The sequence below is a fragment of the Drosophila takahashii genome, chromosome X (assembly GCF_030179915.1).
Source record: "Drosophila takahashii strain IR98-3 E-12201 chromosome X, DtakHiC1v2, whole genome shotgun sequence".
Lineage (NCBI taxonomy): Eukaryota > Metazoa > Arthropoda > Insecta > Diptera > Drosophilidae > Drosophila > Drosophila takahashii.
The window spans coordinates 3,051,507-3,073,463 of NC_091683.1; the positions used below are offsets into that span (position 1 = coordinate 3,051,507).

A 21,957-nucleotide genomic window follows, 5' to 3' on the forward strand; every position below is an offset into this window, starting at 1 on the left:
CAGCTTAGCGACAGTGATGGCAGACTTTGCCAACTAAGGTGATACAAAAAATATTTGATAAAAATTTGAAAATTCGAATCCATATTTTCCACCCCAAAATCTCAGTGTTTTAGCCATAATAATACAAATAATCATCCAAATATGGAATGCCATACCTTGTTGAGCTCGTTATTAAGTTCGCAATCGATTGGCATTTAAAACTAAAAATTTTTGATTTTTCTAAATTTTTTTCAAAAAATTGTGATGTAACCCCTTGTCAAAAATGCGAAAATCGGCCAAAAAATAAATTTCCAAGAAAGTGATGGGGATCGTTAGTTTAGGTTGTTAGCTGTTCAAAACAGTCATTCTTTTAGCTGTGGGCCTTGATTTGTCCAAATTACGACCAAAAAACCACAAAAAAGGTTGTTTTCGTCGAAAACTGGAATCCATATTTTCCACCATAAAATATCAGTGTTTAGGCCATAATAATGGAAATAATGATCCAAATATGGAATTAATATTAATGCCTATTTAATGAATAATTTTTACAATTATATTTAAGATTAAATCCTTGCCAACAGGGTATTCGCTGGTCCTGCAGCAGGACCTTTTTTCCCCAGCCCCTTGGCAATCGCACATCCCACTTTTTTCGGGCTCTTGTTATTGTCTTGCCTTTTTGGAGGGGTTGGAGGGGGTGTTCCGCCATCGCTGTTCTTGATAGTTTTTGGAGCGCATTACACACACACACTGGCCCGGATATATTTATGCAAGTGTATGCAGGTCCCAATGCGATCCTGGAAGCGAGTCTATGGCGCTTAGGCAAATCCGAGTATGCATGTGAATATTTCCCGCCGCCGCCTGTTGACGTTGCTGCCACAGTTGCTGTTGCCGAGAAGCTGATGCAGAAGCTGCAGCAGAAGCTGATGATGTGGTCTCGTTTGGAGGCCCCGACTTGGCCCACTGCTAACAACGTTTGACAAACAACAACAGAGGCTGCGTATTTATAAGCTGTCTTCTGCCAGCGAGCGAGAGAATATGGGGAAAATGGAAAATCCCTCCACCACTACTTGCTCCTCCTCGTCAGCTTGATACGCTTGTGTTTAAGTTGGCAAATAACACGCTTTTTATGTGCTGATATCATTATAAATGTGCTGCAAATAATACACTCAAAGTGAAGGTGCGCAGACATCGGCAAAACATTATCATAGTCCTGCGACGGCAGGATCCGCAGATCCAACGTCATGTGTACTATGTACTATGTGCTTTTGTGCTCGGTGACTTTGTGTCACATGCACACGTTTCGCCTTGTTTCAACATCGTTAGCAGGATGGAATGGGAGTGCAAGTTGTTTGGCTGATGTAAAATTCTTTGCCTTTAATTGGTATGTTATAAAACAATACCTATGCAATTTAAAAGCAAGGCTAAATAAACATAGTTTATATTACAATTGAATCACTTTCCTAGAACGCGAATTCTTTAGTATTCATATAGCAGAAAATATAAAAAAACCTATCATATCAAGTTGTTTTCCTTGAACGCGAATTATTTAGTATTCACTTATTTTCAAAGTTGGCTTTCTTAAACCCGAATTTTTTAGAATTAATATGGCTAAAAATATATAATCCCAACATAAATTTGAAACATTTGATGTTGGCTTCTTTGAACGCGAATTCTTTAGATTTTACTTATTTTCAGAGTTGTCTTTCCTAACCCCGAAATCTTTAGTTCTTACTTATTTTCAAAGGTATCTTCCCTAACCGCAAATTCTTTAGATCTTACTTATTTCAAAGTTTATTTTAATGACCTAAAAATATGCTCTGAACGCCAAAGGACTTGTTAATAAGTCCTGAAACTCCTGCAGACACCAGAGGAACAATATACATTTTCCGTTTGCTCTCCTTTCATCAGTCACTCTAGACTAGGCTCTAGTCAATTGCCATGGGTGCCCCACTTTATTCGCCTCGCGTTTTCTCATTTTCAAACGTTTCGTTTTCGCGCGTGTTTATGGTCGCTGTCGCGTTTTTAAACGCGTCATTTGCCAAATGGCATGTGGCATATGGCATCTGGCGTATGGTATCTGCTTAGCTTAGTGCAGTGCCAGTGGTGCCAACTAAATGCGACATGTACGAGGAGTAATGACTAGCCCCCTTTCCCCTTTTCACCCCTTTTCCGCGACGACCCTGCTCGAATGTGTGTGCACGAATTATTGCCTACTTTTTGGGGCCAACTTTTGCGGTGCGAGGACAACTTTAATCACTTTGCAGTCTGATTTGTGTGCTCCCGGCGTCGTCGTTGTCGTCACTCGACCGGCCACAGGTCACAAATAAACAAAGCTCCAGATGGGGTTAATGCCCCCCTTGCAACACACTGAAACCCCTGAACCCCCCTTGCAACACCCCTTACAAAATGCAAATGTAAAATGTAAGTGGTACTCCTGGTGCGAGCGTATTACATGTGCCTGTTAAGTAGTTAACGCTGTTATTGTTGTTTGTTGCTTACATTTTGGCTTCTAATGAAGGGGTAGGGGGTTAGACCAAGGACCAAGAGCATCCAGGCAACCAGACAAACAACAGTTTTGCATTAGTGTGCGACTCATTTTGGCCTTGTCGCCTTTTGGCTTTGCTGCACTCGCTTCTGCCGTTTGCCACTACTATTATTGCCACTGCTACTAAATGTTGGCCCAGACATTTTTTAATGTTAATTTAATAGCAAGCCAGTCGACCCAAAAACTTGACTGCAACCAAGTTAACAATGTGAACGAAAGTCCTCCTCTAAAGCCACTTAATAAGGCAGTCGGATAAAGGACTTAGTTTATTTTTATTTTTATTTTTTTCTTTGTATGTTTTTATTTTTCTTTTATTTATTTATTTCTATTTAATTAATTTAGTTTTATTTTTTGATGCATATTATTAATTTATTTGAATATTTATTGAATAACTAAAATACTGGCCATCTTATGGCTTAAATTATATAAAAATGTATCAAAAAACGTATACTTTTGAGCTTACTCGGTGATTCGGTGATCGGAAAAGACACAAAGGCATTAGGCCTCTAAAATCCAGAGCAAATAAAAAAGCAGCCCCTTATTACATATGCTTTTTGCTGACAGGCCCCGTAAAACTGGTTGTTCTTGTTGCTATTAAAACGCAATTTTAATTTTGCGCCAACATTAAGCACACATCAGAGCTTCCATGTGTGTGTGTTTTAGGTGGCCTTGACTCTTTTTGTTGTGTCCCAGCTTGTGCTACGCCCCTTGAACAGGGGCGAGGAGAGAAAAGAGGGAAAGGGGGGGCGAAAAAAGGGGCAAAATATGCCGCATTTATATGAAGAACATTTGAAATATTTTACGGCATCTAAAAAAAGAAGACATGGGGAAAGCGGAAAATACGGAAAACACAGAAAACGAAGATGGAAAATGATGCGAGAGGAAAACACTGTTAAGCCCACGAAAACTGGGCTCCAGATGTTGAGAAATATTTAAGCCCCGAATTTTGACGCGTGCCAAGAAAATGAAGCATATAAAAATAGAAAAAAATAAAAATGAAAGGAAAGGAAAGTAAAGGAAACCGAGAACATGAACATTAATTAAGGTATACAAGTTGATTGTAAGGCGAGTGGAGTAAAGGATTCGCCCAGGGATCGTCCGAAAAAAGCAGAAGAAATGCCTGCAACTCGAGCCGAGTTGTAGAAGTTTTCGGAATGAAATGTGACAGCTCCATCAGCATTGAAGCCCCGAGATGTGAGCACCGCGAGGACCGGGGTTAATTACATAATAACCTTTGAAATGTAATTAAGCGCAGACACCACGCTGGGCACATGTGTGCGTGTGTTGGTGCTTGCACAGAAAAAAATTGGGAGTGTAAAAATAAATATCTGCATATTATAATTTTTAATATATATTAAGATTCGTATTTAATTGCATGATTTAATTTGAACAAATTTGAATAAGGGTAGAAAATATTAAACAAATATTAAAATATTAAAATCAAAGTATATCATTTTTAAATTTAATTTTAAATTAATAAAAACCGTTAAATCTTGGAATTTACTATGTTTTTCATCAGTGTAATATTTATGTGTGCCGAAAATGAGCACCAACAATGGAAGGGGCGCAAAACCCATAGCGTCGCATGAATAATGCATCGATATATATACCATACCATATATATATATACATATATCGGTGACTGGGCATATTGTCATAAGTGCTCATGTCATAATGCCAAAGGCACCGCAGAATCCGAATCCAAACGGCCTTGACAATACTGCCACCCAGCCGAAGAAGGCCACCCACATGACCCCGTCGTGATCCCACTTCAAGTTAATGACGCAAATTGATGAGCTGCGACTAATTTGGTTAGCCGGCAGCGGTTTTAGTTGCCTCAATGAATAACAAGCAAATGAGATTCCCGAATTCGGTTGCCAAGTATCCCATTACTCAGACATTTGGGCGGGAATCAAGAATCGGGCATCGGGAATCGCATGGCTGGGCACTGCGGCCTATAAATGTGGCCCATAATCCGCTGAGGAATTAGTGGCTGTCGTAATTTACTTACTTCTATATTCAATTTTTGTGGCCAGTTTTTAATCACGGCCAGTTTTAAAAACTGATACCATTAGGGGAACTTAATCAGTTGTTATTCACCTTCATATTTAATTGCGTAATAAAATACGTGGCCATAAGGTGCCTGGTATCGGTATCTTTACATCTTTGTGCTATTTAAACTACTTGCACATTCCACATCGCTCATACGCCGCGTTGTGCGCACCGGCAATCAGCCTGCTAGGTTGCCAGCCTAATGTTTAATTAAACAGCTCACCGTCGTCTGACTCGCAGGATAAGCGAGTCCTTGCTGGCGGGTCCTCGCTGACTCGTCGCCTTGTTGCCTTCTTAAATCCTTTCGGGGAGTGGGTGGTTGGGTTGTTGGGTGGGTGTTCCTAGGGGCTGCCTCCGTATCTCTCGTCCGCTTGTTTGTTGATTTTGTTGTTGTCAGCACGTTTGCGCTGCGTTTGTGGCGTTCGTTGTCACGGCTGCTGCACTTATCAGCAGCAGCTGCTGCGCCGACAGCGGCGGAGGCGAACTCTCCACGTCCCGCGTAAATATGCCGCGCAAATATAGCGGAAGGAAGCAGATTAACACGGCAACCAGATACCAATAACTACAGCCACACCAGCGAAAACAAAAGCAATCGATGGTGGATGGTAGCTTCCCATCCCGCCCACAACTCAGGCACACCAAAAAAAAAAACAAGAAAGGAAGCTAGCTTCGGCCAGCCGAAGCTTAAATACCCTTGCAGATCATTCCTATTAATTAACAAATCGCAAAAATGTTCAATTAATTTCATTAATTTTCCGATCGTTCCTATGGCAGCTATATAATATAGTCGTCCGATTTTGATCAAATTAAAATTGAAATTCGGAAATATTTAAAAAGAGTCATATCCTAGAGTAGAAGATAATACAATAAAAACGAAAGAAGCTAGAATTTATTTCCTATTACTTTTCCATTTATTTCCCGATCGTTCCTATGGCAGCTATATGATATAGTAGTCCGATTTTTTAAATAATTAATTCAAAATTCAGAAATATTTAAAAAATAACATCCCCAAAAGTAGAAGGTGATATTTCAAAAAACACCGAAGCTAGAATTTTTTTAACGTTTTCTTTTCCGATCCTTCCTATGGGAGCTATAAGATATAGTTGTCCGATCCGGTCGGTTCCGACATATATACTACCTGCAATAGAAAGAAGACTTTTGGGAAAGTTTCATCCCGATAGCTCAAAAACTGAGAGACTAGTTTGCGTAGAAACAGACAGACGGACAGACGGACAGACGGTCAGACGGACAGACGGACAGACGGACATGGCTAGATCGACTCGTCTAGTGATGCTGATCAAGAATATATATACTTTATGGGGTCGGAAACGTCTCCTTCACTGCGTTGCAAACTTCTGACTGAAATCATAATACCCTCTGCAAGGGTATAAAAAACCAGGCAAAATTATGCAAATTTAACAGCTCAATTCATAAAGAATAATATAATTTTATCAGAAATATTAAATGACTAGTGGAAGTCCTTAAATCGCTGTAACTTTTGAGGAAGTTAGCAGATTTTCAAGAAAATTTACAAAAATCTAATTTAAAACTTAATATTTTTATTAGAAAAATTTATACAAATATCAAAAAGTTTTAGCAAATGAAATTTTTAAAAATATTATTTTAAATAATTCCTTTTTAAATACAAAAACAAATGATTTAAAATTCAAATTATTAGTTATTATAAAATTATTAAGATAATTATAATTAAAATAGGTTTTAAAATTCAAAATTCCCCTTTCCAATTTAAAATCTCGTTTCTTTCAGTGTAGCTCTGCGCTTTTGCCGTGCTCCTTGTTCATTCGAATCCTTCGCTTGCCTCGCTGCTTTTTTTCGTGTCTTCGTTTGGCTGCACCCACACTCTCGCACTCCCGCACACTCACACGCACACATGGCCAGATATCGCTGTATTTTTTGTCATTGATTTCAGTTTATATCCTCCTCCTCCTCTTCCTCCCCCCCTTTATCCTCAGTGTATGTATTGGGGAAGTATTGCGTGTGTTCGGTTTAAACTGTTCAGCACACTTTTGTGGGCGAGCGACTTTTGAGAAGGAAATTTCATTTCATTTAATTGCCGCCCGCGATTTAATTCGAACTCATTTCCAATCACGCACACGCCAAGGGGGCGGCGGCTGTCCAAAGGGGGGCGTGGCCTGTCGCCACACGCAACTGCAACTCACATGTCCCCCACAGGGTTCCTTCTCACTTCAGCCCTTCGTCGCCACTTCGTCCTTTCACAGGGAAGTGAAATTTACTACCTTTTGTTTACCTTAATAGTTACTTGATAGGTATGACTTATAGGTAATACCTTTCAAATTGTATTTGACAGAATAAGTTAACGCGAATTCTTTAGGATAACACACATATAAGCTAAGGGTTGTGAAAACATCGATAGAGAGCACCATCGACAGTTTTGGGTATTAATAGTGACCATCGATTCTTTTGGAAATTATATAAAAAACTAAAAAATAACGAATTTTCTAAAAATACTTTTAAATACTTTTTTTCAGAATTTGCCAAAAAAAAACCATCGAAAGTATCAACAGTGCTATCGATCGTTTTACCAACCCTTATATAAACCACAACTTTATGTAAACCTAGAATATATTTAATTAAGTCTAATTGTGCAGAACAGTGTAATCAGTTCAGACTTTTTTAATAACACTTTCGGTAAATATTTGCCAGAGTTTATTTGTTTTTACTTTGAACCCTTCACAGGCTTAATTTCAAGTGAACTCCATTAATTGCACAGCAAATTGAGATGCAGCATTAAATTAAAAAGCCAATTCAGGCTTAACTTAATTTTATCACATCGAATTTAAACGAATAGAACAGGGAAAATCAGGGCGAATCGAGAAATGGAAGGCACACATTAGTTCGGCCCGACAACATCATTAATCCGCGACTCCGTTAAGCCAGCAGAAACGCACACAAAACTTACAATAAATAAACACAGTTTCCAGTTTTCAACGTGGCCGTAATGAGTGTTTCTGTTTCTGTTTCAGGATTCTGATTCCGATTTCGATTCGCATTCCGTATGGGATTCCCAATGGGTTTGTCCACTGGCCGCCATGAACATGCAAATCAAATTGAAAATTGGCCCAGCATTGGATGAGCATTCGATGAGCATTCGTTCCGTTTCGTTTCGGCCGGCGCATAATTATTTTGCATTAAATTCCCCAGCAACTCGTCCGTGTGTGTGCATTGGCGGCAATAATTTGCGAAAACAGCCAGGCTACAAATGCCATTAAATGGACAAAAAGCGCAAAAATAAGGCACATTTTGGAGAGGGGGAATGGGCAGAATCTGTGCTGGGAATCAATGTAATGAACGACCGCCACAGAGCGAAAGCAAATTGAATGCATCCGGCACACAGAGAAAAAATACTAAATCCATTTACCAAATGAAAGCGACCGAAGGGGAAAAAACCCCTTTAAAAAGAGTATAAAAGTATGCAATAATGTACTTTAAATAATAAAACAAAATATCTGTTTATTTTCTAAATATATTTACTTTATTTTACCCACGAGCTTTTAGCTTAAATTATTATAAATTAAATAAAAATATTTAACTTACAATTTGAAATCGCTTTAAAAAGAGTCTAAAAGTATGCAATAATATTTTTCGAATTCCTAATTCCAAAAGATTCCTTTTCTCACTGCATTTCTAATGCATTTCTCTCAGTGCACCCACGCACAGGCATCGCCAGGCAGCAGCAGCAGCTCACCACACTAACTGAGCTTTAACTACCTGCCAAAGGATAAACCAGTCCCGTCGATTAGGGATTACTTTAATTGTTTCAATCAATGTTGCATACTTTCGGGGGAATCAACTAGCTGCAAAGTTTGCACTGCGCCACAGCCACTGGCTCTGCCACTGCCACTGCTGTTTACAACTTTCAGTTAAACTTTACTTAGCAATTACCCCTCCATTTTGCCAGGGAACACTTGTTTCCGTCGCTCCCCTCTGCCATTTCCCACTGACAGTTGTCTTCGCCTGATGAGCAAACAAACATGCAGCCCGACCGCCCATCTTCCTTGAATATGCAAAAATGGAGAATGGAGAATGGAAATGCGAGGGACAAGGACACTCTCGTCGCCCATCTGGTGGGCGGGTGATTGCGGAAGGGGGCGTGGTTCAGAGGCATAACTAGCGTTTAACATTAATAAAAATTTGTAGTCAGCAGGTGGCTTGAAAAAATGAAGAAGAAAAAACGAAAAATACAAAGTACAAAGTAGGAAAAAAAAAGTGTCTCGCATTAAATGTAATTAAAATCAGTTGCAGCACAATGGGCGGAGGCGGCTGTGGAGGGGGCGTGGCAGCTGCTAACGATGCCCCCGCGAAATGAAGTGAAAATGTTTGTTGAATATTTCGCTGCATAATTCCAGGCGTTTCGTCGAGTCGAAAACGGGGAAGCGGAAACGGAAATGGCGAAAAGGTAAAGAACAAAAGCTCACACAGACACTGTTACATGCTGGTGGACACTGACACACACACACACATGTAACCTGTATTTGCCCCTTGCTAAGTTTCCACTGATTGTGTGCCGTGCCGTCTCTATCATTTTTTTATTTTATTTAATTTTTTCCCTCCTTTACCTTCTACTTCTCCTTTATTCCTCCTCATTTCTCGACTGCATTTTGTGCTGAGTTTAGAATTTAATTAAATATGCTGGCGGCTTCCAGTTCCCAGTTCCCAGTTCCCAGCTTCCTTCTTTAATCGCCGCCTAACCACAGCGGCGGCCAACAAGTGTCAGGCCACCATTGCCGCACCACCCCCACCCCCACCCACTCATTTGAGACACCCACCCATGGACCCCATGGACCCCCCTTTTCATTCGGGAAATTACAAGCCAAAACGTGAATAATTAAGCGGCAAGAGCATTTCCTGAGGCTGCCAACCTGGCCCAGAATGCCAGAAGGAGTGGAGAAAGCGGAGAAAGCCGGTAGAAAGGACAGGAGAAACGCCCACTAATGCGTTGATAATTATTAAACGGGCAAACAGAAAAAAAAAATCAACAAAAAAAAGATGGCTAACGAAGCCTTTTATACCCTTGCATATTTTCCCCCCGAAATACAACTAGACATTCTCGTTAAATCATTTAGAACGAGATTTGTGTAGAACATTATTTTTAAGACTTAAAGGACCGACTGTTTTGAACAGCTAACAACCTAAACTAACGATCACCATCACTTTTGGGAAAATAAATTTTTCACCAATTTTCGCGATTTTGCAAAATGGTTACATCATGTTTTTTTTTTCAAAAAATGACAAAAAATTAAAATGTCCAGATTTGAGCGCAATTCGATTCAGAATTTAGCTACGAGTTTAACAAGGTATGACATTCCCTATTTGGACCCTTTTTTTGTAAAAATGTAGAGGTTTTTAGGTCGAAAAATAATTATTAGCACTTTCGACAAAAATACCCTGTTTTTAGCGGTTCAGTTTTTAATCAACCAAATAACAAAAGCTTTGCACGAAAGACGACACCATCTAGGTATTACCAACCAGACTACGGTATTACTTGTATAAAAATAAATAAACAGAAATGGGGGCCACGGAAAATTGAAAGTAAAAATAAACACGAATGCGTCGATTGTTTAACTTTGGCTTCATTTTTCCCTTTTTTTCCGTTTTTTCCGTCTTGTGTGGCCCTTTGTTCACACTACTTACGCTTCGGGAACCGAGAACGGAGAACCCTGGGAACCGGGAATCGTAAATATTTTATTAGTTGAATTACGGCAAAGGCCACGAGGCCCAAGAAACGAAAACGAAAAGCCGCCAAAGGCCGCAAATATCACGCACGGAATCCAATGTGGAAAAAAAGAAAGTGGTAATCGGAAGGCGATGATGGTGGGCTAAGTCGGTGGGGTCCCGACATGAATTGGATCTTTTTAAAGTTGCCACATAAATATTTCCAAATTTCCTCGGCCATTTGCCATTTAACCACGGGCGGAAACGGAACTGGAAACCGATTCAAGTAAACGTGTTTTAAAGTGGTTGTAAAAATCATTTATGTTTAAGTTCCCCCTCTCAAGAGATTGCTAGTGAAATACCACTATTTAATGTAATTTATTTCAAAAATATTTCAATTTAATTGAGCTATTTGAAATTAAATCACGAGTTCAACGTCATGACGTATTTGTATCATTATTTCCATTATTATGGCTAAAATACTGATATTTTAGGGTGGAAAATATAGATTCCAATATTCGACGAAAATAACCCTCTTTTTTTGGATTTTTAGTCGTAGTTTGGACAAATCAACGCCCACAGCTAAAAGAATGACAGTTTTGATCAGCTAACAACCTAAACTAACGATTCCAATCACTTTCAGGGAAATTTATTTTTTGAAAAATTTTCGCATTTTTGACAAGGGGTTACATCGCAATTTTTGCGAAAAATGACAACATTTAAAAATTTCTAGGTTTGAATGCCAATCGATTGGGAATTTAATTACGAGCTCTTCGAGGTATGACACTCTATATTTGGATCATTATTACCATTGTTATGGCCAAAATAGTGATATTTTTGGGTGAAAAATATGGATTCAAAATTTCGACGAAAATATTTTATTTAGTTCTCTGTCAAAATTGGTGCCTAAAAGTATGCAGTGAATAATAGACAGTCGTATTTTCCCTTTTAGGCTAAAAATAATTTGTTGCACTCTTTTAGACACCTTTTTTGACATTTTCAAAAGCCCCCTAGTTTTCCTTTGATAAAATATCTTTAAAAATCGCTTAATATCCCTCCACTTCTGGGATCTTCAACTGACATATTCCCTTCGCATTTGTTCCCTCTCATGCGAAACTATTGAACTCTGGGCGAACGCATCTATCCATCGCCATCTATCTAACCATCCATCCGTTCGAGTATCTTTTGTCAGGCTTCGCTTCTTCCCCATTTTGATGATGGTCAAGGGTTTGTTTTACATTTTTTGTGTTTTTTTTTTTTGGACTGTGATACATGCACATGACGATTTATTAAAACTGACAACGCAGAAAGTGTGGGTTCAATGTTGCTGTTGCTGCCAGCCGTTTGTTTTGATTGTTTAAAGCATGTTTAGGGTGACAACAGATCGAGGGAAGCAGAACAGAAGAGAAGAGATGCCGAGAACTGTCAGAGCCGGTTGCTTTCCACAGCGGAAAGTGGAAATTGTCAAACATGCCAGGGTCAACATCAACAACCAAACAACCCAGCGACCCATCAACCCAACAACCGAACAACCAAAAAGAATGCGAAGCAAAAATGCTTCAGCTAGCTGTTGTCTGTGATGCTTAAAATTGAACTATGGCCGAAAAGGGGGCACAGGGCACAGAAAACAGGACACAGAGTGCAGAGGATGTTTGCAGGACATGACAGGCCATAATCCCGTCCCCGGAGATCCTGCAAAGGACGAAGGAGCAACAAGTAAAAAGGTTAAAGGTCTACCATCTTGGACTCACTCCTATCTCAGCCTTCCTTCAGCTTCATATAGCTGTGGAATTTTCTGTTTCTATTTTTTCAATAGCCTGACAACAAATGCACTTAATGCACCATGCCCACATGCCCACACATTCACATCCACATGGCTCCACACCATCCACACCATACCATCATAATCCGCGCTGAAAATCTCTTGACATTTATGATGAACGATTTACCACGCCATTGCAAATTAAAGCAAAACAACAACGGATCGGATTGGATCCGGGGTCCAAAAATCGAATAAAGCACTCCGACAATCATCGGCATGGCGCTGCCACGCCCTTTGCCATTTGTTTTTATGCACAGCTTGTTTTTGGCCATCGCTCACCCACCCACATTATATATCCTGTGTGATCTGAGAACTCAAGGGGAGTATTGTGTTTGAGAAAATCTAAAATAAGGAGAAAAATTAAATTTAATTATTTTAGAAATTATAAACAAATTAATTGCATGCCTGCGGACACGCGCTTCTCTTGCATTGGGCACACGTCGATTCTTCATTGTGTCCCTGTTTTTTCCGCTTAGAGCTAAACTTCATACGAGGTATCTGAAAGTCGTGGCATCACCACATTTGACTTCTTGCCTCTCCTTTTTTTCTGGCAGTTGCAACATCAACAAGCGAACAAGCAAAAGCGAGTCCCAAAACTGCAAGTGAGGGAGAGGCAGCGAGGCGGCGAGGCAGCGGCCAGAACAAGTGCATCATCCGGAAAGCAAAGCAAATGCCCCATAAAACAAATGTGCAAATAAAAATGTTTATAAACACAGCGTCGACTGCGGAGGCACTTCACAATTTTCGGGATGTGCGCGACAGCGATTCACTTTCAAGGTGTTTTCGAGGCGAAGCGAAGAGTTTTGGTTGGATGGAATGGGATTGGTTTGGCTTTGGGTTTGGGTTCGGTGGAGAGAACTCCCACGGGAAAAAGCAAGATTTCGAGGAAGCCGGAGCAACAGGATATAAGCTGGTGATCCAAGCGAGAGGAGGTCACTAATTAAGTCAACAAAATCAGCTACAATTCTAAGAAGCCCCAAAGATGTAGGAAGAGAAGACCTTCAAACTTCATAATTGAAAGGGTCTCAAATTAAAGAGAAGAAAGTTAAAATAGAGCCAAACCTATGAAATAGACTTTATACTACTTAAATTCTTCACACCCAAACAGACTGTCTAAAAGTATTCTATAAAATATTTTTAATGCATTCAACACAAGGCAACCTACTTACTTTTTTCACTGCCTACTTTAAAACACCTTTTCAAATGATTTAAACAACCAAATGTTTTCTATTGCTTAAAACTTTGACTTGATTTGCAGCTAAACCTTTTTTTTATGCTGCAATTTAATTCATCGATTTGCAAGTCAGGTTACTGGAATAATTGCCCCATCGCCGCAGAAATTTCTCCATTGACATAGCGCTGCCTCCCACAAGAAAACTCAATCAGATTTCTGTTGGCTGATAAAGTGACCAAAAAGTGTCTTTGATTTACATTGGCATGGGTGGAGGGGGGTAAATAAAAGAGAAGAGAGACGTCAGAAGGTCTGACCTTGCCACATTTTGGTGGTGTGTGGCGGTTTGGGGTAGGCGTGGCAGGCCATGAGCACTGGCGATTATAAATGACTCGACTCATCCTCCAGTGGCAGAACCCCGCAACCGAAACCGAAGCCCCCCTTTTCCGCTGTCCCTGTCTCGGCGATGGCCTTGAAGTATGCTACACAAAATGTTCGCACATAATTAAGTGCTTTCAACTATGGCAGCCGCAGCTGTTGCCATCCTAGAGTCCAAAAGTCCGAGCATCCCAGCATCCTCATCACAAGTATCGCATGCGAGTGTTTCTCTGTGTTAGAAAGCAATTTTTTTTATTAAACAGCCGAGCAGCGGCCGCATGTGGCATGTGGCATCTGGCAACTCATACTCATGCTCATACTCATGCCTTTGGAGCTGCTCAAGTGGCCAAGTGGCGAAAATGAACTGGCCAAAAACCCAAACTGGTCAGCGACGGCATGACTGGCGCTTTGATTGCCCACCCCATAAAGGCTAAAAACACGATGGTATAGGGGACCATGAGTCGACTTTATGGTGCATTTAAAATGTGCAACATATCTAATGTGCGAAAAAAAATGCTTATGATTATACCAGGATATTTATTTTTATTTGGAAAATAATTCCAACTAAATTAATCATTTTACTACGATTAAAAAACAAATTCTAATTGTTTTTGACTCAATTATTGTACAATTTTATTTTATTTACAAAAAAAATATGTCAAAATAATATAATACTTTTACTACTGTTTCGGGTATATTTCGATATTATCTAGTATTTTTTCTAACTAGGACTTTTAAAGTATTTTATTTTATACTTGAAATCCGGGACACATGACGACGGCAGCTTACATCTTGAGCTGGAAAATCATGACCTAATAATGGCGATGTACTTGTTGGCCCACAGAAGCGGGCTCCATGGGAACCCAGCAACAGTATTCGGAAGCGGAAATGAAGGCATCCATTATGTATACCCTCTAACAGAGGGCACAATAGCCAAGGCATTTGTCAATGCAGCTGGGCCCGCAAAAAGGCAGTGAGTCCGAGTTGGAGTCAGAAGTCAATAGTCAGTAGTCAGGATTTGAGGGCCAAAAGGGCCACAGAAGTCCAGAAGTGGCTGCATTGTTGTCTTTTCACCTTTGAATATGCACTTGCTTAAAGGCGATTCTTTAATTCCATTGCAAAAGGAAATTCCTTCGCATCAAAGTCAAAAGTCATTCAATGGGATCACAGATCTCAGGAATGCTCCTGTGACTTTGATTCCTTTTCCTTTGATTCCTTTTCCAGGGTATTCCTGTCGTCTTCGCCTTTGACCACTTCTCTTGGAATTTTTTCCTCCAGCCACATTTTTCCTGTTAATAATATTCAAATATAATGCAAACAATGTGCCAGAAAGTCGACGCAAAGTTGTCGCTTCACTTGGGCCGCTCCGTCCGACCTCTGCCACATGGCCGTCATAGTTTTCACTCAACTGTTTGCATTAATTTGATTCCTCTTTTTGGCCATTCCGCTCGTTTTGTATTGTAATATCCGGCCGCTTTGGCCGCGCTTCCTGGCCAAAAGGAGAAAAGGAGGCGCTCATTTTTTATTCAGCCCACTTTGGCCAACAGTCCACAGACTACTTGGCTGTGCGATTTCAGCCAACTTTATGCAGCTCTTTGTTTGCATTTTCCAACTCATTAAGAGTAATTCGCTTTGCTCTTCGTTATGTATTTTCCGAGCCCGCTTTTATTTTTCTTTTTTTTTCATTTTTTCAATTTGTTTTGCGTTTTTCAGCGTTTCGGCGTGTTGAAGGTGCTCGAGTGGAAATTAAACACGCCCACCTCACCTCGCCTCGCCCACTTTGGACCTGGCCTAAATATTTATGGGCGTCGTCGGCGGGCCTAAATAATGGCCAGAACGGGAACACAAGCGGAGTAGACTGGCCTGGCCTGGACTTTAGTTAATTAATCATCGCATGAAAAATCACTGTATCAGTGGTCAGCAGCAGAATCGGTATGTGGATGTGCAAGTGGATGTGGTGGGGTAACTGGATGCGAAACTAAACCTGAAACTTGGAGTCGCCTAAGCGAGCCCATAAATAAAGTGACACACACACTTTCCCCGTTGGACTTTCGGGGGAGGGGTGAAAATTACGCACGAGATTGTTGAACAAGCCAACAAACAAGAACGACGACGACGACAGGACGACAGGACAGCAATGTGGTCAAAACAAAGCTAAAAAAAAATAGAGAAAATAGAAAAAAAAAGCTGGAAAAAAGCAAAAAGGGAATGTGACATGAACAACAAGGCGACTGGCTGCCCACTAAGTATGCGCAAGTAAGCGATAGCCTATGAAAAGTGGGTCCCAAAAGGGGGGACAGGATTCCAGATAAACATAGATATATCCCAAGTACAGTGGCAATGTCAGGGTAAAAAACCCAACCCAATCGCCTTTGCACTTACCAACTTACAAACTGCAAGCTCAATTGGTCGTTAAATATAATCACTTAAAATGTCAGAGCAAATTGGCAAAAAAAAAATACAAAAAAATAAATAATCGTATATGTGTGTAAAAATTATAAATGATTTTCACAAATGGCCAGAAGACTTATCTCTGAAGACTGAATAAAAATCGATTAAAGCGCTGCTTTTGCACACATTTCACATTTCGCTACTAAATACGCATAAAATACATATGAATATATTTTCGGTCGGCCATTTATTGACAGCAAAAAAGTAATCATTTTTTTAAAAGAGAGCAAAGTACATATTATTTGTGTAACCAATATATAAGTGCTAAAAAGTAAAGATGATGAATGTAATCTGTGAATTGGATTTATATATTTTTAAATGTTAAATTGTTTGTAAGAGCCTTTAGGCTCTAAATGAGTTTAAATGTGAAAAGTCGCAGCTGATTAAAGAAATCACTTATTAGCGTAAGTCTACAATTTATTAGGAATATTTGGTAAAAATATGGACGCTGTAGCTTTGCTGGTTTGTGATTTGAATTTGACTTGTAGAATTTAAATAGCGACTTTTATATTTTATATTTATTTTCTTATAACTTTTATTTAATATTTTTAAATATTATTAAAGGAATAAATCGCCGTTAGAGCTCCACTGTGCCACTGAGTTCACAGCTAAGAGGACATCGGACAGGCCCCGCAAAGCATGCAACAATTTGTGGCACTTGAAACGCAAGTCGCCCCGAACGCTTGACGGCTGACGGAAGTCCGTTAGCGTGGCCAAAAACTAATGCTAATGTATGTGTGAGCGAGTGTGTAAGTCCTGCGGCTCGCAGAGTAAATATCCCTGTGCCGAAGCAGTAGCAGAAACAGAATGTTGGAATAAAATAAATAATCATAAAATAGAAATAAAATGACAAATTATTTCCGTTTCCGTTGAGCGAACTTAGAGGCGTGGTTTTGCTTCGCTTCGGCTGAGTGTGGGTGTGTTTTCCACCAACTGGTTTGGGTTTTCTGGCTCGAACGGACCGCTAGATGTTCTATGTTCTAGCCTCCAACAGGAAAGAGTGTAACGAACGAGGCGAAAGGAAGGGAATGGCAAGGAAAACGTGAGCTCGGGCCTAGAACGAGGGCGAAACTTGGCTAATATATGCAGCTGCCAGTTGCCAGTTGCCAGTTACGTCCGCCCTCGCAGGACCCAGGACCCAGATGATCCTGGCAGCTTGTGTGACAGGAACAGCAGAAGCAAAGGCAGCTACAGAAACAGCAGCACCGAGTGCATAATGTACTTAATGCGCCCCTGGTTTCCTTTGCCACTGGCATAAGTAATTGGCCTTTCGGTTTTCCCTTAACCGCTCGTTTTGTCAGCACACTTTTTGTACACGAGGAACACGGGCCGTATACGTGATGCTCATACGCACTGCTCTGGGTTTTCTAGGGTTATAGGGTTTTGTAACAGAGGCTTAGGCCCTTTAAATCGATAAACGAACATGTTCGGTGCCCATTGCCAGGTCATTGCTCACAATGCTCAAATTAAATATTTACACACGCCGCAAATAGAGCCTTCATGTAAATGTAAATGTGTGCTTATGCCAGTTCATAATTAATAATTATTTTATTACTTTCACAAACAAACGGAGCAAAAGGCAGAGGGCTGAAAGGCAGAGCGGAAATTGAAATAGAAAATGGAAAAGCCGTCCACTGGATACTCTACAATTTTTTAATTGACTCTTAAGAAATAGTTCTCTTCACTGAAAAATACATACCTCACTTTGGGTTGATAACCCACAAACATCGAATTATTTATTATTATTTATTAAAATATCAGATTGGCAAACGACGAGTGTGAATCGAGCAGACCTCTCTTTACCACAAAAGGGCAGGCCGTGAGCTACCAAATTATGACCGCAATTTGGGGAATGAAATGCATAAAGCAAAATAAGCAAATGGCACGCAAAGTGACCCGAGGCGGCGTCAAAACGCTCTAATTGGCCGCACAAAGCCAACGACAGGAACGACGATAAAGGGCTGTGGTGGAGGTTTTCCAGATTCCGAGGAACAAATTGAGGAGGCTCATGATTCGTGAAAAGTGCTAGGAGTAGGGTCCCTGCTCGGGCGCCACTTGTCGCCTTGATTTCTGCACTCACTACTCACTCAATTTGCCTACAATTCTAACCTTCTTTATAAATGCACAACCTTCCATAGTTTTCATATCGTTTTATGAGGATGCAAGTACGATCCCTGCTCGGGCGCCACTTTAAAAGTTAATGCACATGTTTTTATATTCCCTAAATCAACATCAGTCATTATATATACATCTGTTCCAAACAGGATTAACAAATTTATTCTAATTATTTAATGTAAAACCCCACAATAATGGCTAAATTCTAAAATTTCATCTGCTTTTTAATCGGCTTTTAACATCATTTTAAGACCCCAAACTGTGCATTATAGGATTGTAGTGCTTAGAACCATCAAAACGGTAAACATGTTAAATGGTAATAACTCATTAGAGCATCTAAAAAAGCTATATGGGGAGGGGCTTACAAACTTTCCGTTGGCCAAACCCTATGCCTTTCAGGAATAACCACTTATTTGCGATGGTAAAATCACTAGAGTAAAACGAGTGAGTTCAAGGACCAAGCGAGGCCCCACCTGCCTAGAGCGAAAACCAGAACCCTTCCCCTTCTCGGATCGCATTGAACTTGTTTTCAGACGCCCCCGACATAACGGAGTGTACATAACCTCGTTCCGTATTTATCAACGACTCATCATTGTGATGGAGGGCGCCTGTCAGCGGGCCGCGCCCCGCGTCGAATGTGTATTAAGTCGCCCCCCCGGGGAACTTGGAACGTGGAACTGGGAAATGGGAACTTGGACCTGAGCCTCAGCCTGAGCCTGAGCCACTCCCGGCGGCCTCTTTCGGGAAACGGGCCCCAAGAGCCCGTGGAATCTCAAAAATGGCGTGCCGAACAAAAATTAAGCAAATAAACTTGTCAACACATTCAACTTCATTATCGAGCCGAGAGGCCGCTCCCCGATGGTCGGAAACTGAAACTGAAACTTACCCGTCTGCGGCTTTACTTTTTCCGCTCTTCGGTTTTTGGGTTCGGACTCGTCGTCCTTGGGCGGCCTGCAAAAAAAAAAAAAATAAGAAGCAAAACAAGAAGAAGATGAGAAGGGATATTATTATGACCTGGCTCAAGCTGCGAGATCCCAAAAGATGGCCGCCCAGGAATATTCATATGCGAATATTTTGCGGTTTAATTTCGAGTGCCAGCGGGGCTGCGTTTGAGTATGAGAATGAGTCAAGGGTTCAGCAGGATTCGCAATCAGCCGCCGGCAAGGACGCACACTTGAAAAACTCCCCCAAACAAAAATTCCTATAAATTTAAGCACGAACTTTCTTCTAATTTTGAAAAACATGCCAGTGGAAAATGAAATCCTTCTTAATACCACCCACATATTGATTTTTATTCATTATTTGATATTATTAATTAATTATTAAAATACCTGTACACAATTGTACATTCAATATAGATACCTTATTAATAAATATTTTCATATAGGACCTTAAGGTCCCTGTTCGGGCGCCTCTTTTCATTTTGACTATTGAGCTGTAGATAAGCTTAAATTATGAAGCTAGATTTTTTAAGTAAAGACACTGCTCTGAAAAGCCAGCTAGGGAGTAAGCCATTTTCAATATTCCACGGCTTCGAAGTGCCGAATTTGCGATAAATCATGAAACTTTATAGTTTTACAAGCAGTTGGACACACAATGCCCAACATAATCAGGCGAAGCAACAGTGGGCATCAATTTTACAGACCCGCTTTCGAGGGGGCGGGGGGGGATCCAAACAATTTGCGCAAATATTGTTGTTTGCATATCGAACCCTTCGACGCCATCGGACCATCGACATCCACCAACCATCCACCATCCAGAATCGCAGGCACAATGAGCTGGGCGAGCAAACAAATTTATGACCATCATAACGATGGGTGGATGGCCGTAGTCGATGGAGTCGATTCGAGAGAGAGCGGCAAACACGGGGCCGACAAAATGTCTATAGTGCTATAGCTACATAATAATCATAATAATAAATAGCAATAAAAACGCTACAAAGGAAATTAAATTTCTGTATCCGCAAAGAATTTCAAAAGTGCACACAGGAAACGACAGCGAATCGGGGGTTTGGTTTGCGAGCTCGAGTCCGAGTTCCCCTTCCTCACTTTGCGGCCCTTAAATTGCCCATAAGCTGTTTAACTGAGTTATTAAGGCCTCGAGTTTCGCATCCTGCTAGTCCTGCGGTTCCTCCCCGAGTCCTTCGAGTCCCAGCATAGCAGGATGGCTATATTAATGTTAATTAATGTTAAATGCCTAGGCGTTCCAAAATCATTTGCAATTTGGCCCGAGAGCCGCTGTTCAAGCCAAGTGCACCGTTTAAAATGGGGCTTTTTATCCCACATCTTTACAGAATATGTAAAAGTGTGAATGCCTTTGGTTGTGTTTATAAATACCTATCGAAGTGTAGAAGAAAAATTTCAAATCGGAAAATTCATTTAAAAGTAATAAGCAAATAATAATGAAAAAATGCAAGTAGTGGAATCAGTCTCTTTACTACTTGCATAACTCGACTATAGCGTTCTTCCTTGCTCTCTTTATCTGTTTTTATTAATTACTAATCAACATCCACATAGCTAATAATTTAATAATTAATTTCAACTATGAAGGATCTTCTTAGGATGTGTCTTTTGTTGAAAGGTCAGTCAGGGATATCCTCTGGGGGACAGGGACTCGAACGAACAGTGGCAAACCAATTGAGTCGCCTTTAACGGGCTGACAATGGCGCATATATAAAGCGCTTTGTTCCACTCGGTGGGCAAAAAAGGCGGGCGGACGACCATACATATGACGTGTGACAAATTTTTGCGGTTGGTGAAGCCAACGAGGGTCGGGATTCGTAGTAGTAGGTGGCAAATGTATCTGCACGTCTCCACTCGTCTATGGCCGGAAAATTGTCCAACATATCCGTGAGCGTTGAGGTTGGCTGGCCATTGTGAAAAATGTGGAAATACGAAGGTGGGTGGTAGGTGGAGGTTTATGTCCAGGGCCCAGCAAAGACCGTTTTACTTGCAGTTAAATAGGGCGGAAAAATAATTGAACCATTATCAGGCAGTCTGGCGTATCCTGAACCACATTTATCCTCTCCCTTTTCGCCTTGCCTGGCTTGGTGAATAAATTTCGAGCTTGTTTTGCTGCTGCTTTGGTTTATTGTGCTTATTACAAAATATTTAACACCAGCGAAGGCGCTGCCACGCCCCCACCGCCCCTTTGGGAGCTGCTTGCCTCGTCCTGCAAATTGTTGCCTCATTGTAAAAATTTATGTTAATATTTTAAATTTTTATGCTGGCCGAAGCCGCAGCGAACGAACTGAACGAACGCCCCCCGGTTGTTTGTTATTGGCCTGGATGGCCTGAATGTCCTGGATGTCCTGGGTGTCCTGGGTGTCCTGGTTGCCTCGAGAACGAACGCCCCATGTCGCTTGTAAAATGTAATGTAATTTCTACGCTGCCGGCTCTAGGCCAGCACTCAGTACTCAGTGCTGAATAAGTTTGTGAAACAGGAGAGCCGCTTAAAGGGCGGCCATACCATATATTAAAAAAAAAGCCGCAAAGTGCAATGACAGTTAACGCGTATGTGTGTAGTGGGCTTTTATAAATATTTTACGCTCATATTTTATGCGCATTTTTCATACGAAGCAGCAGCTTGAGCGGACAATGGACAAACGGACAAGCGGACAACGGACAAGCGGACAGGCGGACGTTCGGCATCATTAATTAATCCCAAAACGTTGATCCTGATGGACCGCAGAACCCAAAAACCCCGAAAACCCAAAAACCCATGGCGTTTCGCACACCGGTTGACAGGCTT

The 21,957-nt window shown here is 40.8% G+C and overlaps 1 protein-coding gene across 1 annotated transcript in view; it reads right to left on the minus strand.

Annotated features, from left to right (window-relative positions):
* Positions 1–21,957, minus strand: part of dpr8 (defective proboscis extension response 8) — a 132,102-nt gene that overhangs the window by 80,602 nt on the left and 29,543 nt on the right. The window contains exon 2 of the mRNA XM_017139798.3: positions 19,094–19,158. The gene's annotated coding sequence lies outside the window, so the exon portion shown is untranslated. The remainder of the gene's footprint in view (positions 1–19,093; positions 19,159–21,957) is intronic.